A 21852-nucleotide genomic window follows, 5' to 3' on the forward strand; every position below is an offset into this window, starting at 1 on the left:
GAGAGACATTGTCTCACACACACTCCACTTTTGAAAATTATAGAATATTACATAAATATAAGCTGTTATTGAGGACACACCCACCTCATTCTGAGTCCAAGCCTGGCTGGGTTGGCCTTTGATAATACTTAATGGAAGTCCTGGCCAGATTTGGGGAAGGAAGGGACCACATAAAAATGCTACAATAGTTACCTCATTCAAGGATAGCTGGGAGCTGTCCATGGTTCTGAGGGCACAATTCCAGAGCCTCAGAGTTGGAAAGAAGCCTGGGGCCATTTAGACTAACCTTTACCAGAAAAAGAATCCTCTTCTACAATATCCCTGGCAAGTGGTCATTCAGCCATTGCTTGAAGTTGTCCAGGGAGTGAGAGTTCATTGGGTCCCAAAGCAGTCTATTCCACTTCTGGACAACTCTAATAGATAAGAACTTTTTCTTTACCTAAAGCCTAAATTTGTCTCTCTACAACTTCCACCTATTGCCTCTGGTGCTGCTCTCTGAGGCCAAACAGAACCAAGTGTTTCAATTTCTTGAAAACAGCTTTGAGAGCATTCTCTTCCTCATTCCACCACATCTTCTTTCTTCATCTCCATTTCATGGTCTCAAATCCCTTCACTGCCCTGGCTATCTTTCTCTGAACATACTCAAGTTTGTCAATGTCTTTTCTAAAATACATTACCCTGAATGGATATACTATTTCAGATATGGCCTGACCAGGGCATAGTACGGTGGGTCAGTCAACTCCTTTGTTCTGGACATCATTTAACATTCATAAGTTCTTAGATCTAGTGCTGCAAAAAAATTTCACAGGTCATCTAATCTACACCTCTCATGACAACAAGAGAAGGATGAGGAAAGTGAAGACAAAAGGGGCTAAATGAATTCCCAAAGGTCACAACGATAGCAAGTATCCAAGGCAATATGTGAATCCAGGTCCTCTTACTCCAAAGTCAGTGTTCTTCGCCCTGAGCATTGATAATGCCATTCATTTATCCACTATTTATTAACTATCTAGTCATTTGAGGCAGTCATTAAGCATTTATTAAACACTTACTATGCACTAGAAGTTGTATTAAATGCTAATGTTACATTAAAAAGGAAAAAAATAGTCCTCATGGTCTAGGATCTCACAGTCTAGTTGTCTTCAATATGTGAACAATTATGTACATATAAGATACATACAGAATAGATGGAAAACAATCACAAAGGGAAGGCACTAACAGTGGGAGGCACTGGGAAAGATTTCTCGAAGAAGATTCTATTCAAGCTTGATCTTGAATGAAGCAAGAGGATGTAACAGTGCACTGCAACACTGACTGGAATGGGGTAAGGATTTAAGCCTAACTTTGGGAATATTGGGAGTTGCAGTATTCATGTCACTGGAAGAGGTTTAGGTTATGGGGGAGGGGATAAAGGATAGTATTCTTCTGGCTGTGTGAGTTTTGCAGTTCTGGTTATGTGGGATGGTGGTCTACATGGCTGCAGAAGATAAGCGAATGCTTCAAGGCCTTTGGAAACAACTAGTAGCCCAATTTATTTGGAAGGCAGAGTGCATGGGGTAGGGGGGAAGGAGGGGAGAGAACAAGTATTTATTAAGTGCTTACTATGTACTAGGCACTATGCTAAGCTCATTACAAATACTATCTCATTTGATCCTCACAACAACCCTATGAAGGTGCTATTATTATCCCCATTTTGCAGATGTGGAAACTGAGGCAGACAGGTTAAGTGAATTGTCCAAAATCACAGGTATTAAGTGTCTCGGGTCAGGGAACCACCTAGTTTCCTGGAGCTAGAATGTGAAAAAAGACTAGAAAGGAAGGCTATAATCAGATTGAAAGGCCATATGATGCTGAAATCTGAAACAGTAGGAGTAGAAGACACCTTCAAGGCAGAGGATATCCATAGAAAAGAGGGTCAGCGATAGAACTGTAAAAGGCACTAGCAGTTAAGTGGTGAGAGTATGAGGAGACAAGAAAAGAACATATATAATAATAGACTTGGAAATGGAAAGGACCTAATGGATCATATAGTCCAAGCCCTTCATTTCACAGACGAACCTCAGAGAGGTGATCTGAGATCAAGATCATGCTGCTAAGTAAGTCTCAAGTGAGATTTCAACCTACATCTTATCGATTCTTTGTATCGGTCACTGTATGTACCCTTGTACCCCATGAAATCTTCAAATGACAGGAAGTTTGAATATGTGGGCTCAAAGAGCCACTGGCTCTGAAAGCAGAGGATGTGGGTTCAAATTCTGTCCCTGAAAACTTATTACCTTTGTGACCTTGGTCAAGGTAGCCTCCCTGGCACTCAAATCCCTCACCTGTAAAATAAGGGGGTTAGACTATATGATCTATGTGATCCCTTCCAGATCTAGATCTATGGTAGTTTCCAGCTCCTCACCTCACTCTATCTTTGTCCCTGGACCAAGAGTGGTCTTGGCACCAAGTGGACCCTTGGTTTTACTAAAGAGAACTCTTACAGTCTAGACTGAGATCTCACCAGATGCCTAGGACCCATCTGCCTAGAATGGTCATTACAAGGAAACTACTTTGCAAACCTGAAGGCCCTATATAAATGATATTACTGTTTTTTTGTTGTTGTCAGCCTGAACAGCATTATGTATAAAATGGAATTCAATAAGGCATGTTTGCTTGCCATGATGGCAGTGGCTTTGATTAGTCTAACATAGCTGAGTATTGGCCTTCCTTTCAAGAGAAAGTACTAAAGTCACATTTTCATTAATATCGGAGAAAAGATAGGAGAATGACCTTATGGAAAGACCTCTAGGAAAGGAACCAGGAAATACGGGCTCTGTGCCTAGCTCTACCATTGACCTGCTGTGTGACCTCAGACAAATTACTTAGCCTCTTTTCATTTAATTTTCTCCACCTGTAAAAATGTTACTACCTCCCTCAACTACTTCAGAGTTATTACAAAGATGAAGTTAGACAATAGGCGTGAGTGCTCTGAAAATATGAAACACCCTAAAAGTGTAGCAAAGATAGCCTGGCATAGAAAAGAGTTCCCTATTTACAACTCTTGTCACTATTTCTATACTAATAGAAATATAAGGTCTTAAAATGTGTGTAAAGGGTAACCAATGATAGACTGGGCTGGAAGTGACTTTGAAAACCAAGTTTAAGTTTTAGAGACATGAGATATTCAATGAGGTTTTGTCAAGATTGAAAAATTTTAAGCAACTTTTCTCTATTTTATTTAATTTTCAATTAAGAGCCATTTATTTTGTCTCTCCTACATATCATTTCCAATTTAAAAGAAAAAAAACCCTCTAGTAACATATATGTATACTCAAGTAAAAAAAATGTTTACATTGTCCATGTCTATAATGTAGATCTCATTCTGCATTTCAAACCCATCACTTCTCTGTCAGGATGTGGGCAGCATGCTTTATCATTGGTCCTTGGAAATCATGGTCAGTCACTTCATTCATTGGTGGTTTTAAGTTTTTCAAAGCTGGTTGTTGTTAAAATGTTTTCATTTTGTATAAATTGTTTCCTGGTACTGCTTACTTTACCCTGTATAAGTCCATACAAATCTTTCCAGATTTCTCTGAAGCCATTCTTTTCATAATTTCTTGAAACACAATAGTATTGAATCACATTTAAATACCATCATTCATTCATTCAATCCCTCCTCAATTGATGGGCATCTCCTCAGTTTCAAGTTCTTTAGCACCACAAAAAATGTTATAAATCTTTTGGCACAAATACTTCTTTTTCCTCTAGGTTTTTTTAAAAATTTTATTTGGGATAAAAGCCTCAAAGAAGTATTGCTGGGTCAAAGGGAATGCACAGTTTAATGACTTTTTGATCAGAGATCTGAATTGCTTTTCATAATGGCTGGAGCAAAATACACAGTTCCACCAAGAGTGCATTAATGCGCATGTTCTCCCGTAGCCCCTATAATGCTTGCTTTTTTCCTTTTTAAAACTCTTTGCCAATCCAAGACAACTCTGAAGGACTTATGATGAAAAATACTATCCATCCCCAGAGAAAGAATTGATGGTGTCTGAATACAGATTGAAGCATACTTCTTTTTTTTACTTTTTATATTTTTCTTGAGGTTTTTTTTGTCCGTTTTCTTTCACAAAATAACTATTACGGATATGTTTTGCATGACTACACATGTATAACCTATATTGAATTGTTTGCCCTCTCAATGAGGGAGGGGTGGGAAGGGAAGAAAGGAGAGAATTTGGAATTCAAAGTTTTAAAAACAAATGTTAAAAATTGTTTTCACATGTAACTGGGGAAAAAAACACTAAATAAAAAGAAAAAAGTTTTTTAAAAAATCTTTGCCAATCTAATAAGTGTGATGCAGTAGCTCTAAGTTGCTTTAATTTGAACTTCCTTAATTAGTGATTTGGAACATATTTTCATATCACTTTTTGATAAATTGAATCTTTTCCTTTCATAACTATTTAACAATTTAGGGAATGAATCATTCTTATAATTTGAATAATTCCTTATAGATCTTGGAAATGAGACCTTTATCATAGAAACTTGCTGCAAAGATTTTTTTTTTTGGAAGGGGGAGGCAAGGCAATTGGGGTTAAGTGACTTGTCCAAGGTCACACAGTTACTAAGTGTCAACAGTCTGAGACAAGATTTTAACTCAGGTCCTCCTGACTTCAGGACCTGTGCTCTATTAACTGTACCATCTAGCTGCCCCAAAGATTTTTGTTCTCAGGTAACTGTTTCTCTTCTAATTTTAGCTTCATTGGTTGTTTCTGTTGTTTTGTGTGAAAAGTTTTTAATTTTATGTAATCAAAAATGTCCATTTAATATTCTATGACCTTCCCTATCCTTTATTTTGTCACGAACTCCTCCCCTATCCACATATCTGCAACAAATTTCTCCATTGTTTCCATAAATTTCCTGTATGATAATAATCAGTCTTATTGGGTAAGTTATTCTTGGCTATAAGCCTATGTCTTTTGACTTTTGGAATCTTGTATTCCAAGCTTTCTACTCCTTTATATTGGTATGTGCTAAATCTTGTGTGATCCTGACTATAATTCCTCAATAAATGAACTTTATCATTCTGGTTGCTTTCTTTGATTTGGAAGTTCTGGATTTTACTATGGCATCCTGAGGAGTTTTCACTTTGGGTTTTCTTTCAGGAAGTGACTTGGCAACTTCTTTCTATTTTTACTCTGCCTTCTGTTTCTAAGAAATCTGGATAGTTTAATTTCTTGATTTATCAAAATATGGCATCCAGGCTCATTTTTTGGGTCATGTCTCATTTTCTTCACCTGTAAAATGAAGATGATAACAGTACCTACTTCCAAGGATTGTTGTGAGGATTAAATAATATCTGTGAACTACTTTGCAAACCTTAAAGTGCTACATGAAACCTAGCTATTACATCTCAAGGTAGTCCAAAGATTCTGAAGCTATCATTTCCTGATATGTTTACCTGATTAATTGTATTTGATAAGAAATGCCTTACATTTTCTTCTAATTTTTTTAGTCTTTTGATTTTGTTCTTATATTTCTTTTCTCATGGATTCAATTTCTCTTTGGTCCATTCTAATTTTCAAGGAGTCTTTACTAGGGTAAAGTGAGGTACCTCTTGAATTAATTGTTAATTCTCTCCTCTAGCATTCTGATTTCATTGAAAACGTAACTTTTAACTTAAAAAAAACTTTTGCTTTATTTCTTTAGGAAACTCTAGCTGACCTTGTGGCCAAGTTGTTTTCTTTAGAGGCTTTGTTTGGAGGTATTTTCTTCTTCTGTGTTTGTGTCTTGGGAGTCCCAGGCACCAAAACAGATCTTTATCGTTGTTTATTCATTCTTCTGTCTTATTTCTTGCACAGGTACTTTATTTTAGAGCCAGGTTCTGCACCTTTCTGGATGGACCAGAGAATTGCTTGTTCTTGATGCTTTCTTCAGGTATTAAATGATGTGTTCTTCAAGGATCTCAAGAGTGACTCAGGCCAAGCACATGCAAACCGGCAATGTACCCCCAAGCAGTCTGATCTCATGTAAGGTCTGCTCACTGCCTACCCGGTCTGAGTTTTGCAATATCCTGATCCCATTTTGGATCCGAGCAAAAAAACTCAGGTTTACCCCTGGATAGAGCTCCAGTGTGGCCCCAGTCTCTGTCAGCTGGCTAGAAGTCTCTGGAAGTTCAGACTGGCAGAACTGGCTTCCCCTTGGCCTGAATTGCCTATCCAGGCCCATTGGGTGTCAGCCTCAAACTAGTGTTGGAGGGCCTGAATCTGTGAACTCAGTCCAGGGTCAGTGCCAAACAGTTGCTAATCATTCCTGTTCCTGCTCCTTCCTTGCCAAGAACACAGCCTCTGGCCACCTCTGAGCTGGATTTGCTGACTGGGCTACCACTCCCTGCTCTGGGACACAGCTACATCAGCCCTGAGCTTAGCCACCCTGCAACCACTCTGAGATGCAGAACCATACAGCTACAGACTGGCTCCTGCTTCCCTGCTCCCTGCAGGCAGCCCCTACTTGGTTTGGTACACTTCTTAGATCTTTGTTGGAGTTGTTTTGGAGAAAGCTGGGCTGGATTGATTTATTCAAATCTACCATCTTGGCCGTCCACCTTTAGGAAGCTTTTCAAGGAGCATGTTAAAGAAAGGCAAGAGAACATTTTGCAGGTTAAGAATGGGACATGAGGGGACAGCTAGTTGGCTCAGTGGATGGAGCATCAGTCCTGGAGTCAGGAGGATCTGAGTTGAAATCTGACCTCAGACATTTACTAGCTATATGATCCTGGGCAAGTCACTCAACCATGACTGCCTCCCCCCGCCAAAAAAAAAAATGTGACATGAGAGGACTGCAGGGAAACAAAGCTTTGGGTCATGTTTATGTGGAAGAAATAACAAAAGTTTGATAAAACTAGATCAAAGGAACTGAAGCTAAGCTAGGGGCATGGTAGGAGGCAGGGAAACCAAGGGCTTTTCTCTGGGCCCAAAGGTGATGGTATATGGCACCTGCCGTTAATTACTTTACTCCAGGGCTCCTTCCTCAGGAAAGGCATTTAAAGAGAGGTTAAGTCCTGATGCCCAAAATGTAACTTGCACTTGGAGATCAAACAGCAAACAGTCATGTCCATGGCCAAAATTTAATTAATAAAACCTGAAAAGATTAAAGAAGCACTGTGGCAATTTGGTCAGATAATGGGAATTGGTGTGCAGAAAAGATTTGTCCTGGCTTGGCAGATAAAGGATTTAAATATCTTCCACTCATCATTTTTAAAGGTTTATATTAGTAGCCTCCATGAAGAACATTCTCATTAAGTCAAGATGCCCTGAAATTAGCTCATAATTTCCCTGTTTCTAAGATAATATCTGGTAACAATTCCCCTGCCATCTAATATAATCACAATAATACAGGAGGGCCACAGAGAAATGAGGGGGTTTCAAAGCTTTGAAAATTTACAAGAGAATTGACCTCAAGGAGAGAGATCCAGGGCTTGGAAGATAGGACAATTTTTGCTTTTACAATGAAGTTATTACATCTGCCATGATTCCTTCCATCTATGCAGTTGCGTTTTCTTTTTTTTTTAAATAAACACAATAGATTGATTTATAGCTCACATTAAAATGTCACAAAGAAATTTATAAGCTAGAAGGAATTGGATTTCTACAGTAAAATCAATTGTCAGGCAACTCTAGGCCAGTATACTGGAAGGCAGAAGCAGAGGAGAAAGAAGGTGAAAGTTGGAGACGGACTGGACATCCGGACGCCTGGATTCTAACTCATGATGGACACTAACACATGTCACCTCCCCACTGTCCAACTCTAAAAGGCAGACACACCTATAAGAAGAGTGTTGGGAAGGATAAGGCCCAGTCTGAGCTGAGGCTTTTGAATAATGCTAGAGACTATCAAGAAAGATAGTGCAGCCTGGTGGATACAGAGCAGACCTCAGGGTCAGGAAGACTTCAGTCAAGTTCTCCCAATAACACATGACCTCAGGATATCCCAAAGCCTCTCACTGTCCTCTCACGCAACTCTGAGAATGTAAGTTGCAAAGCAGGTACTGATCTGTATTTGTAGAGTGAGTTAACTCATTTTGAGTCTTCCATATCAATGAAATTACAGATCCATTTTTTAAAAAGGGATTTTAGTGTTATATGGGGAGAAGAGAACAAAAACGTAAAAACGATCATTGCTCAGAGTGGATGGGACAATGGCAATAAATAACCGAGAAAAACAACCCAGAACTATTTAACTCCACCGTAATTTGCTTCTGTCTCCTCTATTCAAAATGATGTTAACACCAGAAAGGAGTTAATTGGGTATTGAGACCCAAGATAAATGAGGTGGTCTGAGGAGAGAGTTCCTAATTGCCAATGAGTTCAAGTCAATGGGCCCAGATGAATTACATCTCAGGACCTGTGCGTGTGATTTCTCTCAGTGGTCTTGAAGGTGCTGTGAGAAAAAGAAAAGAGGTTCTGTAGGCACAGAGACGAACAAATAGTGTCTTGCTTCTCGATAGGAATTCTGAGGACCATGACCTGGCGACTGCAACTCCTATTTCTGGCCAAACACTAGAACAGACTTTTCACCAGGAAGTTAACAGCAAAGAGACTGGTTTTTGACCTTAGCAGTTCATGAAATCTATCTAAGCTATAGATGGGTCCAAGTTGTGACAGTGGAGGAAAGCAGCATAGTAGTACAGTATACTAGATTTGGAGACAGAGAACCTGGGTTCAAGTCCCACCTCTAATAATTACTACCTGAATTATCTTGGTCAAGTCACTTAACTTTTCCGGGTCTCGATCTCCTCAACTGTAAAAGGAGAGATGGTGGATAGAGCACTAGCTTTCACCTCAGACAGTCCTGGGTTAAAATCCTATTATAGACCCTTAATAGCTATGTGACCTTGAGCAAGCAATTTAACTCTCTGGGCCTTAATTTCTTCATCTGTAAAATGGTCCCTTCCAGCTATAGGTCTATTATCTTCTCCTCCTAAGGCAGGGATGGGTGGAGAAAGGAAGAAAGGAAACCAGCATTTATTAAGTGCCCACTATGTGCCAGGCATTGGCACTTAAAGGGAGTTGGACTACATGGCCTTTGATGTGCTTTCTAGCTTTTGGATTTTATAATCCTATAACTTTTGGAGGATGACTAGGAAGAACTTCTATCAATTCCAACAGTCTAAAAGTGAAACCAGCTGCTTCTGAAAATTTTCCCAACCATAGAAGTCTTCAAGCTGAACCTTCACAATAATTTGTCTGGAATATGAATGAATAATCATTCATGAATTCAGACATAGGGACTAGACAACCTCCTGTTTGCCTTCCTAATGGGAGATTCCAGGATCTTGGGTTTTCCTGGAAAGACATAACAACTTGACCAGGACACTCACCACAGATGACTCAATAGTCCAGGGTCTGGTAGTATCCATCAAACCTGTCAGCAGGGGTGGGGGTAAGGGTTTGGGGGTGTGTGTGAAAATGCAAATCAAATTTCCCCATGAAACACTCCCAAGTTGGCCAGCCAACTAGTCCCTGCATTTTTATTTCTGAAGTCACAAGGATCAGAGATTTAGAGATAGAAAAGACCTTAAAAGTTTTCTAGTCTAGTCCAACCTCCCCATTTTACAGATGACAAAACTGAGTTGCAGAGAGATGCCTTAAACTAGTCCAAGGTCACATAGGAATAAAAAGCAGGCCCAGGATTCCAACCCAGGTCTTCTGATAGCAAATCTTTCCACTGAACCATGTTCCCTGAGTAACGATAAAATAGAAAAACAAACAAAAAAGCTATCTACAGGAACTCCTTCAAAGTACAGATTTTAGCAAAAGAGTTCATTGAAGCAGTAGGCCTATGGAGACTTAATTAAAATGCACCCCTAAGGGGATTATGCAGGGTTGGGCAGGAAACTGAATGTTAAAAATTTGCTTTATAATGTGTAAAATATGGTATAGGACAAAGAGAACTAAATGTCAGCAGATTTCATTTCCTTCCTCCTACAACTAACTAAAGCTTCCACTCTGAGGGTGCTGCCAGGTCCAGAAGTTCTCCTCCAGGATGCCCTCCCTGGTGTGCTTCTCACCATAGCCACTTTGCCAGGCTGTGCCCCACCACCCCCACCCCTCCCTGCTGCCTCAGCATTTTCAACTCTGGAGTCAAAGGCAAATAAATGTGTATTCATCCCAAATTGAAGCCATTTATTTCCTGCAGCCTCCAGGAGGGGAAAGGAAATAAAGGCCCCAAGATCACAATTAATCAGACTTGTGGAGGCAAACGTTTGCTAATGTAACATGAAAAGGAAAACATTCTGTGGAAGCTGCCAGCTTCTCTCCAATTACTTTTTAACCCCTGTTCCCACCCAGGGAGAAACACCCTGTGGGCAACTTCAGAGAATTTTAGTTAAGGAAAGGGATTTAGTTGGGATTGGTTAAATTACTGTGGGTTTTGCCAGCTCTGCAATTTTTCAGGGGTGGGGAAAGGAGGGGGTAAGAGAGTGAGCAGGAGAAGGAACCAGGCAGGAGGCCACTCTTGGGCAAAGGCTTTAAATGTTGAGACCCTGGAGAGAGCAGATGGATAAAAGGTAGAAACTAATGGGGCTGCCTTACAGAGCCTAGAATGACAGAAACCCCCAAGTCAGATTGATTCCCAGAGACCCTTTCTTAGAATAATGTTTTAAATACAAAGGGTTGCAGAGGAAATAAGTTCTATTGAAATATAGTTATAAAATACGAAACAAATAAATCACTGTCCCACAAGGTTGTTTGATGTCTGTGAAAGGCAAGTTGCATTATTGTTCAGTTTGTGACACCTGGGAAAACTCTACCAGGGTACAAATGATGTAGTAAGAGAGAGAGAGAGAGAGAGAGAGAGAGAGAGAGAGAGAATGTGTGTGTGTGTGTATGTGTGTGTTGCTCCTCCCCTACTTATTCTAGTCTTCTATTCATCCATTTATTTCTAAAACACCCTAAAGCCTCCCCTCCACTATAATATATTTATGTATAAATAAATATAAATATATATTTAAATTTAATGCTAATATATCAAATATAATTTATGAATGTTTATTAAATACATTATTAAATCAATTAACTACATTATTAAATTATATATCTGCTATATTAATAATATTTAAATTTAAAACTACAAATAAAAATATATTTTAATGTAAATATACTTAGAGTACACTCCTATTTAACCAGAATCCAACACACACACACACACACACACACACACATTTCCAAACAAAATCTGCTCTCAAAAGTTCTGTCCAATGATAACTAAGAGTCATTCATAATGTCACTGAAGCACTTAGATCTCCAAGTACCTCCAGAATCATTAAAGGAGGAAGTCTCAGAACCAGAACACTATACATGATCACAGATGACTGACTTTGATAGACTTAGCTCTACTCAGTAATGCAAAATTCTAAGACAGCTCCAAAAGACTCATGATGGAAAAAGCTATCCACATCCAGAGAAAGAATTACAGAGTCTGAATGCAGATTGAAGCAAAGCATTTGCTCCCTCTTTTTTGATTTTATTTCTTCTTTCTCATGGCTCATTCCATTGGTTATAATTCTTTACAACCTGACTATTGTGAAAATGAGTTTAATGTGAAAGTATATGTAGAACCTATATAGGATTACAGGCTGTCTTGGGGCGGGGGAGGAGGAGAGGGAGTGGGAGAAAATTTGGAATTAAAAAACTTGTGGAACTGAGTGTTGTAAATTAAAAATTAAAAATAAATTTAAAAAAAGGAAGAAATTCTGTTTTGCATTACTTTAGTATTTTGTACTTCACTATATTCTACAGTCTATTTCTTTTAAATGTGCAGTCCACAACAGCTATGTGCAGAGGTGTTCTGGAATCACCACATACAAGCTCACCAGAATCAATTGTTTAATTTTCAGTGTGAGCATTTACACTTCAAGTAAAGACACATGCTACAGATCAGGGGTCTGTTTGTTGTTTTGTTGATTGTTTACCATAGGTTCCCAAAGTGGGTGATACTGACTCCTGGGGGGGGCGCTGGAACAATAGGGGGGTGGTGGGTGAGAGTAGCCTTGGGTGCAATTGGGGGCATTGAATAAAAATAAAGGGGTGGTGGAAGCATAAGAAAAGAGAAGAAAATTTTGAAAAAAGTTTGCCCGTTTCATCTCTTGTGCAACAGAGTTAGTCGTAGTCATTACATTATTTTCCAAATAAACACACAAAATGAAAGCTATAACCTATCAGCAGTCAAGTCCACTAACAGGCCTTAATAAGCAAGTGTTGGGAGGTGAGGGTGTCCCGTGCTGTTGGGAAGTCCAGCATGAGTAGGCAGGAATGGGTGTGTGTAATGACTTGTTTATAATATGATGCTATACGGTTACGTGATGTGATATTGCATCATCAAAATTTCAATGCAGGAGAAAAACCCACAAATTTACAATAAATTGCTAAATTTAAGGTGAGTCATTTTAAAAAAATGATATATTTTTGAAGTGATGCTAATTAAAAAAAACATTAAAGGGTTAAAGAAAGTAGATAGGGTGGGGCACTGAGCTAATTTTTTTTTTTGAAACCAGGGTGGTAGTCCAAATAAGTAATGGAGAAAATGTTAATAATGCAGATTAAACTTAAAAGTGTGTCACAAATACTTTTTTTTTGGGGGGGGGTGAGTTGTTAAACATTTACCAGCACCTCACTGGCTATATGTTGCTCTTGTTTAGCTATTTTTTGGTTCTGCCTAACTCTCCATGATGCCATTTGGGGTTCTCTTGGCAGGGATACTGGAGTAGTTTGCCATTTCCTTCTCCAGCTCATTTAACAGATGAGGAAACTGAGGCAAACAGGGTGAAATGACTTTCCCAGGATCACACAGCTACTAAGTGTCTGAGGCTAGATTTGAACTCTAGAAGATGAGTCTTCCTGACTCCAGGCCCACCTTTCTATCCACTGTGCCACCTAGCTGCCCCTTGTTTCTCCTTATCTGTTACTATATTGTGTTTGCCCCACCCCACCCCCAAATAGAACTTAAACTTGAGAGCAGAGCCTCTTCTGTTTCTGGGCTTGTACTGTCAGCACATCACACAACATCTTCCACAGATAAGATGCCAAGTGTTTGCTGAACTGAATTGGATCAATCATCATCCTATGGCCTAGGGCCTAGAACACAGCAACATCCTCAAGAGGTACAGCAGCACACAGGACAGTTCTCCCCAATAGTCCTCAGGAATCTGCACTTAACACACACTGCCCCCCCCACCCCACTTGTTTTGTCTGCTTTTTGTAGTCTCCTCTCTTCTCCCTCATTACCAGCTGTCACTTCTTGCTGCTGTCAGCGTTATTGATTTTGGCAGCCAGCTCCACGTCCCTCATCTAATCTACTGCAGTCTAGGAAACTAAATAACTAAATTCATTAGAATGGTATCTAAAATAGACCACAAACTATAGTTCAGGTTGGTCAGGTGCTGCCTCATCTGTCAAGCCTTCCTTCATACTTCTACAGCTCTTGATGTTCTTGCCCTTTAAAAAATCATCTCTAATTTAATTATCTGTGTACATGTTATCTTCTCACCTCATCTCCAACCCCTTCAGTAGAATATAAACCCCTTGAGGTAAGGACAGTTTTGTTTTTGTCTTTCTCTTCCTAACACCTAGCATGGTACATACCTTGACAAGCAAGTGCTTAACAAATGATTGCTCAAGTGAACGATGACCTGAGAAACTCTTTTATGAGTATAATACATGAGCTTTGATTCATAAACTATAAGGCAAAATATTTTGGCTGATCAAAAGCCATTTTTTTTAAACTTCATTTCTGGTTTTCAGTTGGGTATCCTGTAGTTAGAAGTGCCAAATGAAGTGACCTCTAGATAGCTGAAGGTGTCAGAGAACTCTGAGATAAGTATGGTAATACCAGATAAATATTTGTTGAATCTTATGTTTTATTTAGTAGAATTTAGAATGGCTAAGATAAAAAGGGGTGTATATGTTTCTTTAAGTATGAGGCAGTTGGTGTTAACAGACGTCAGGGGAGTCATATTGAGCGGGGAAGACGTGTGTGTTTCCCTATCTAGGGAACAGATGAAATGACATTTAACATTGAAGCTTTGAACGTGGTCGACCAAGATAGACATTTGCCTGAAGAAATGAGAAGTGCTTCTTGTCAGAGAGAGTTGATTAGAATATGTGCTTGAGGGCTAGTGAACATAACCAACACTTTTGTTAATATGCAGCCCCAAACGGGCTAGAGCCTATAACAGATGAGCCATAGCAGTGAATGAAACATGAGATGGACTGTCATTGAAATAACACAGGAAAACAAAGGTTTATGGAATTCAAAATTTGAGAACAGTTCATTTTAGTGATGAAGATGTTCAAATAGTACCTGAGGGTTTGTTTTTCTTGGAACCTTGCTTTACCTTGGATATTGTCTGGTTTTAAGTAAAAATTAATGTTTACTCAATACAGGTGTTGTTGCTTTGATTTAAAAAACCAAAATTTTATAAGGAAAAAAGCAGATCACATATATCTGAGGTCCCCTCAGTTATTTATGTCTAAAATAAGCTTAACTGTAAGACTTACAACTAGCCTGTGCAGACACCACCATGGATCTACTAGAAGTTACCAAGTTCAGATTGCCTGTGCTGAGGGAATTCATCTCACTTATCTTTTTATACTCTCTAATCTGAGCGATGGAAACACAAGATTTCCATAAGGTTCATGTTTACTACAGATACATAATTCACACCAGCCCTTCCCCATCTTCAGTGTAGTGGTGACCACTTTCACTCTCTGTTGTCATGGTCATCAATTTGGACAAGTAGAAAGCGAAAACTGAGAACATGAAGACACAGTAATAATACATTCTAGGTGCACCAAAAATGCCAGTGACTAAGCAGAAGCAGTGCATTTAAAGCCTGACAAGGGAGCCAAAGCTTACCAAGAAGAAAGAGAGAAAGAACTGAAATTTATGACCAAGTCAGTTTGCTGAAGAATAAGAGTACAATAATCTCATTAGCTGTGAAAAGGGCAAAAGTGAGGAATGTTCTAGAACAAGGCAGCTATTTCCTTCTATAGAAACACGATGAAAAAGGGCAATGCCCACAGCAAAAATTTCCATAGGGGGAAGAGTTGACAGGCCTCCTGCATATACATGAAGAGGCAGAATGCCCGGGCACAGGTGTTGTGGTAGATGTTTGGCTACAGGGCTGCCATCTCTAATTACTGCCCAGTATTACCTGATAGAAAGAGGACTATTTCAGACAGTGTGGAACTAGTTCCAAAGCTAGTAATGATTATACTAATCTAATTAGTTCTAGAGAAACCACAAAGGTGGGTTAATGGCCCAGGTGGAAGAAATAGGGTAGCGAATTATATGTGAGTGGTTGTGCTTCTCTGGAATTTTGTGCTGTTAGATTTGGAACCTAGAAGGTTTGTCTTAGGAATTTGTGTCAGGAACAGAGGCCCCCAAGACACCATCCTTTTCTGTCTTGTTGTGGGTTGTGGAGACCACCCAGGATGTGATCAAGTCTTTTCAAGGCATTGAAGGAACCAGGTTGTTACATACAATAGCGCAGACTGTGATGACTCTGCTGTTGTTCAGTCATTTCAGTCATGTCTGACTCTTGGTGACTCCATGTTGGGGTTTTCTTGGCAAAGTGGTTTGTCATTTCCTTTTCCAACTCATTTCACAGATGAGAAACTGAGGCAAACAGGGTTAAGTGACTTGCCCAGGGGTCTGTCTGAGGCCAGATTTGAACTCAGGAAGATGAGTCTTCCTGATTCCAAGCCCAGTGCTCTATCTACTGCACCATGTAGCTGCCTAGCCTTCCCTCTAAGGTATGCCACAGGATAATTTGTTAGCTACTTCCCCTGGGGGTGAGAGATGACCACCACGCTGAACAAGTTGGAACACTTAGTCAAATAAAAATAGTGATATACCTAAAGACCTACCCTCATGTTTAAAAACAAAAATACTCCTCGAATAGAAAAAAAACACCCCCAAAACGGGGAGGTGTGGCTAGAGAGCTATGCATTTGAAAAAGATTTGTTTTTAGCAAGCTATAAACCCAGTATAGGTCAACATCAAAAAGCAAATACAATTTTAGGCTGAATTAAGAAGGGCATATTTTCACAGACTAGGAAGATCTCCTGCAGTACCTTGCCCTGGTCCGATGCCATCTGGGACATTATTCAGACTGAATGGCTATAGGATAGTGGTATCAAACTCAAATAGAAATGAGGGGCCACTCAACTACACATGAGGATTTTTGTGGGCCTCATGTTAACTTAGAAAACCACATATTAATATTCTCCCTATGGTATTTTTATTTATTTTAAAAAATATCTCCCAGTTACATTTTAATCTGGTTCAGGCTGTGCTCTGGAGTCACATGTATGTGTTTGACAGACCTCCTACTGAGTATTCAGAGGAAGGCAGCTAAGATGGTGTGGAGGAGAGGGGAGGGAGGGGCAGGTAAAACCTACGAAGTCCATAATTCACATTCAGATAATGGAGAAACAGGTACATTTCATAAATATGATTATTGGTATTAACAGTAGCAGCAGTAGAAGTTGACAGGGCAACTAGGTGGCACCACAGTGCACAGAGCACTGGGCTGGGAATCAAGAAGACTTCCTGAGTTCAAATCTGACCTCAGACACTTCCTAGCTGTGTGACCCTGGGCAAGTCACTTAACCCTGTTTGCCTTAATTTCCTCATCTGTAAAATGAGCCGGAGAAGGAAATGGTGAACAACTCCATTATCTGTGCCAATAAAATCCCTAATGGGGTCATGGAGAATCAGAAACAACAAAAGGTTGACATTAATATAGCACTTTAAGCTTTGCGAAGGATTTCACACACATTATTGACCCTCACAACGACCCTGTGAGGATGATGCTGTCATCCTCTCCCACCAGGAAACTAAGGTCCAGAGGAGCCCAGGGTCCTACACAGGATTAGCGCCAGAAGTGGGGGATGAAGCAAGGTCTGTCCTGGCTCCTAGTCAAGCAGTCTTTCCACCCCAGCACACCACCTCTCAGGCAAACCCCAGACATTTCAGCAAAACACCCCAAATTCAAGGTACATAATGAGAATGAAGGAATCTCAAATGTCACAAGAGGGGAAAGGGGGAAGAAGTTATTCCAGAAGTTTATAAATAATTATTTTGCAGCAGCAGCAGCTTTATTCTCTCAAATAATCATTTTTTTAAAATGCCACCGGCTCAGAAAGACCCCATGAGAGCTCATGTTAACTGCTCCCGTAGTCAAGTTTTTGTTTCCTTCCTTGAGTGCCAATTACACACACAGTGACCAGGGCAGTGTGACTTTGTCAGTACAAATATATATAGAGCTTTTTTTTTTCCTCAAAAAGAATGAATTATGGACCCAGTAGGACAGGAGCTCTGCATTACAAGCCTATGTGCATTGACAGCTCAGACTGACTGGGGCAAGGTATTGTTTCTTCCCAAGGTGAATTGTTGGTTCATTGATTCTGAACCACTTCTCTTGTAAAATAGCCTGTAGGGTTCACTTACTGCTGGCAACAGGGAATGGAGAGGATGCCTGGGTTGGGGCACCAAGCTCTCATACCCAAGGATTTCACAGAGATTTTAAAAGAATGTATAACTTTGACTGCAACAGCTGAAAACAGAATAATGGAAGCTCATTCTGCGGTAAGATCTGAATTTTTGTTTTTAGGGCCATGCCTTGGAAAGGAAAAGGGAAGCAGAAAAATATTCAGGTCCAGTAACAGTATCTTGTGGTGGGGTCTTCCGCAAGAAGAGCTGAACAGTGGCAAAACTGGAAAGCAGTTTGGCAGAAGCTAGGCATAGACCAACATCTCATACCTTATGCCAAGATAAGGTCAAAATGGGTACATGATTTAGACATAAAGGGTGACATCATAAGCAAATTAGGGGAGCAGGAAGTAGCTTACCTGTCAGATTATATGGATAAAAAAGAATTTGTGACCAAACAAGAGATAGAGAGTATTTTAGGATACAAAATCGATAATTTTGATTAAATTAAAAAGGTTTTGCATAAACAAAACCAGTAAAGTCAAGATTAAAAGGATAGCAGAAACTGGGTGGGGAGGGGGGAGATAGAGATTACAGCAAATTTCTCTGAAAAAGGCCTAATTTCTCAAATATATAGAGAACTGAGTCAAATTTATAAGAATACAAGTCATTTCCCAATTGATAAATGGTCAAAGGATATAAACAGGCAGTTTTCAGACAAAGAAACCAAAGCTATCCTTAGACATATGCAAAAATGCTCTAAATCATCGTTGATTAGAGAAATGCAAACTAAACCAACTCTGAGGCACCACCTGACACCTATCAGATTGGTCGATATGACAGAAAAGAAAATTGACAGATGTTGGAGGGGGTATAGGCAAATTGGACACTTGGTAGAGTTGTGAACTGATCCATTCATTCTGGAGAGCAATTTGGAACTATGCCCAAAGGGCTATAAAACTGTGCATACCCTTTGACCCAGCAATAGCACTAGTAGGTCCGGATCACAAAGAGATTAAAAAAAAATGGAAAAGGACCTATGTGTACAAAAACACATATAGCAACTTTTTGTGACAGCAAAGAATTGGGAATTGTAGGGATGCCCATCAACTGGGGAATGGCTGAACAAGTTGTGGTATATGATTGTAATGGAATACTATTGTGCTATAAGAAATGATGAGCAGGATGCTTCCATAAAAACCTGGAAAACAGGTGCAGAGTCAAGTGACTAGAGCCAGGAGAACAACGTACACAGTAACAGCAATTTTGTACGATGATCAACTGTGAATGACTTAGCTATTCTCAGCAACACAAAGATCTGAGACAATTCTGAAGAACCCATGATGAAAAAATGCCACCCACCTCCAGAGAAAGAACTGATGGAGTCTAAATACAGAATGAAGCACACTTTTTTTTTGCTTTATTTTTTTGTGGGTTGATTTTTGGTTTCTGTTTTCTTTTGCCATATTACTAATATGAAAACGTTTTACATGACTGTACGTGTATAACCTATATTGAGACAATTTGGAACTTGCAATTTAAAAAAATGTCAAAAAATTTTAAACATAATTGGAAAAAAAATTTAAAATTTTTTAAAAGATAAAAAAAAGAGTTGAATGGGCACTGGATAACTAGTATTGACTTTTTTTGTTTGTTTTTTTAAACTGATCACCCTATATTATCTAGGCTGGAAGTTCATTGCCATAGTCTGATCCCATTACTAACTGGCATGGGAACACTGATCCACTTTAAGTCTAGCCTATATGGGTTTGCCCTCCCTTTCTTAGGCAGCCTGGTATTTCCCCATATTGGTGCTTTTTTGCAGGAGCTGGTACTGGAGCTGGCTTTGACGTGCTGACTATTAAATTTTCAGTGTAAGCATCAACACCTTGGTAATGGGCAAATACTATGCATTAGAGCTTATGGTTTTGATTGTTTAGACAAGAAAATGATGGAGAAAATGTCAGTAATGCAGATTAAACATAAAAGTGTGTTGTGTCTACACTTTTTTCCCCACAGGGAGCCAGTTGTTAAACTTTTACTAGTACATGTCTGCCCTTGGCACTACTGCAGCTCAGAATTTTTGAGTTCAAATAATCTACCAAGTTTGTTTTGTTTTGGTTTTGGTTTTTTTTTTTTTTGGAGGGAGGAAGGTAGGGCAATTGGGGTTAAGTGACTTGTCCAAGGTCACACAGCTAGCAAGTGTGTCAAGTGTCTGAGGCTGCATTTGAACTCAGGTCCTCCTGACTCGAGGGCTGGTGCTCCACTCGCTGCGCCACCTAGCTGCCCCAATCCACCGGGTTTGACCTCTGGATTAGCATAGCGTGTACTATCATGTAAAATCAGTCCAGGCGCTCTTGACCTTTTAGGCCACGGATCCCTCTGGCAGTCTGGTGAAGCCTCTGGAATCCTTCTCGGAATAATGTTTTTAAATTAATAAAATATAATACATAGCATCACGAAGAAAATCAATTCTACTGAAATACATTTATTTAAATATATTTAAAAGCAATTTCATGGCTTCCAGGTGAAGGACCCTTGTGAGAAGGTTAACGGGATTTGGAGCAGGAAAGGATTTCATCTAATAAGCCAAATTCCTCATTTTGCAAATGAGGAGAGTAAGGCCAGTAAAACATAAATAGTTAAAGCAAGGTCACGTGGGTAGTCTGGGGCAGAGCCAGCACTAGAACCCAAGTCCCTTAGTCGTTGTTCAGTTGTGTCTGACTCTCTGTGGCCCCATTTGGGGTTTTCTTGACAAAGAGACTGAATTGGTTTGCCATTTCCTTTTCCAGCTCATTTCCTCATTTATAGGTGAGGAAAGTGAGACAAACAATGTTAAGTGACTTGCCCAAGGCCACAAAGCTAGTAAGTGTCTGAAGCCAGATTTGAACTCATGAAGATGAGTCTTCCTGACTCCAGACCTAGCTCTCTATCCACTATGCCAGCTAGCTGCCCTCAAGTCTCTTAACTCTTAGGCAAATACCCTTAACACTACATCGGGGTGTGTAATATGAAGTCAGTGTGGGGTAGAGGAGGACTGGAATGGGAGTCAGGAAAGAATTAGATTCAGATCCTACCTCTGGCAATTATTAGCTGTGTGACCAGGGGTAGGTAAGTCATTTAGCCCCTGGGAGCCTTAGCTTCCTCATCTGTAAAAGGCAGATAAAAACAGAGCCTACCTTACAGGCTTACAGCAAAGCTAAAATTGGATATCATATGTAAAGTAATCACAATTAAAAAATTATATAAATGTCAACCTATTATTACCATAATAAGTACTTTTTTTTGTCAAGCTCTGAAGAGTCAAGGGCAATGGAGGGCATCCAGATGTTCTCCAGGGAGAGAAAAGCAGAAGACATGGAAAGGTGGGTGGCTGGTATGGGAGCTGAGAAAAGAAACCCAAGTTCTATGAATGTCTGCCCTGACACTCTTTTCACTAGGTTGGAGCCAAACCTTTGGAGGCAACACATGCTTTCCCCTCGGGCAGCCAGGAAGGCAGCATTCATAGACAATAAATTCAATTATAAAAATTAAATGACAAGTATGACTATGGAAACCCAGCATATACCTGCTTAGTCAGCAGAATCAGAGGCCTCATCTAATCTCTGCACAGATGTTCTCCTACCCGTTCTTTTTTGTGAGTGTCAGTTTTGTTGGGTGAACTAATACATGTTAATACTGAGAAGAGGAAAAGGCTTATTTAAATTCAAGGAGGTATTATTTTAAGTCAGGATATTAATTCATATAGGAGTAAGGTGTGAATGTGTTATATAATTTACAGCACTAAGAAAAACAATCATTACAGTAATAACGCTGGGCTTCCTTAGTCAAAATTTCAGTAAAATTTCTGGACTTTCTTTCCCATAGGTGGGAAGTAGATTTAATTTAAAAAAATCATTTCTGTAGTAACCTTCAGATTATGAAGCACTTTACTCAGAACACCCTTGTGAATTATAAGTATTTTATAGATTTTTTTTACAGTTGAGGAAACTGAGGCTGACAGATACTAAATTGCCAAATTCTGCCAACTCTAACTCTATAATATTTTTTGCATCTATGCTGCCCTCTCCATTCACAGTATATTCCAACACCCTGGGTTAGGCTCTCCCCACTTCTCACCAGGACTACTGTAATAGTCTTCTAACTGCTATCCCTCAACTCAAATCTCTCCCTTTTTTGGGTCTACATTTTACAGAGCTGTCAAAATAATCTTCCATTTACATAGGTCTGGCCATTTCACTTTTGTGGTCAAAACTTTTCAGTGGTTTCCCATTATCAACAGGACAAAATGATAATCCAAACTACTTAATTTGTCAAATGTCTTAACCAAACTCTTCAAACATCTTGCCTTTTCAGATCTATTGCACACTCTTCTCT

The 21852-nt window shown here is 39.5% G+C and overlaps 1 protein-coding gene across 1 annotated transcript in view; it reads right to left on the minus strand.

Annotated features, from left to right (window-relative positions):
• The window catches only part of MYO5B (myosin VB), a 549419-nt gene that overhangs the window by 182976 nt on the left and 344591 nt on the right, over window positions 1-21852 (minus strand). The window lies entirely within an intron of this gene.

The sequence above is a fragment of the Trichosurus vulpecula genome, chromosome 1 (assembly GCF_011100635.1).
Source record: "Trichosurus vulpecula isolate mTriVul1 chromosome 1, mTriVul1.pri, whole genome shotgun sequence".
Lineage (NCBI taxonomy): Eukaryota > Metazoa > Chordata > Mammalia > Diprotodontia > Phalangeridae > Trichosurus > Trichosurus vulpecula.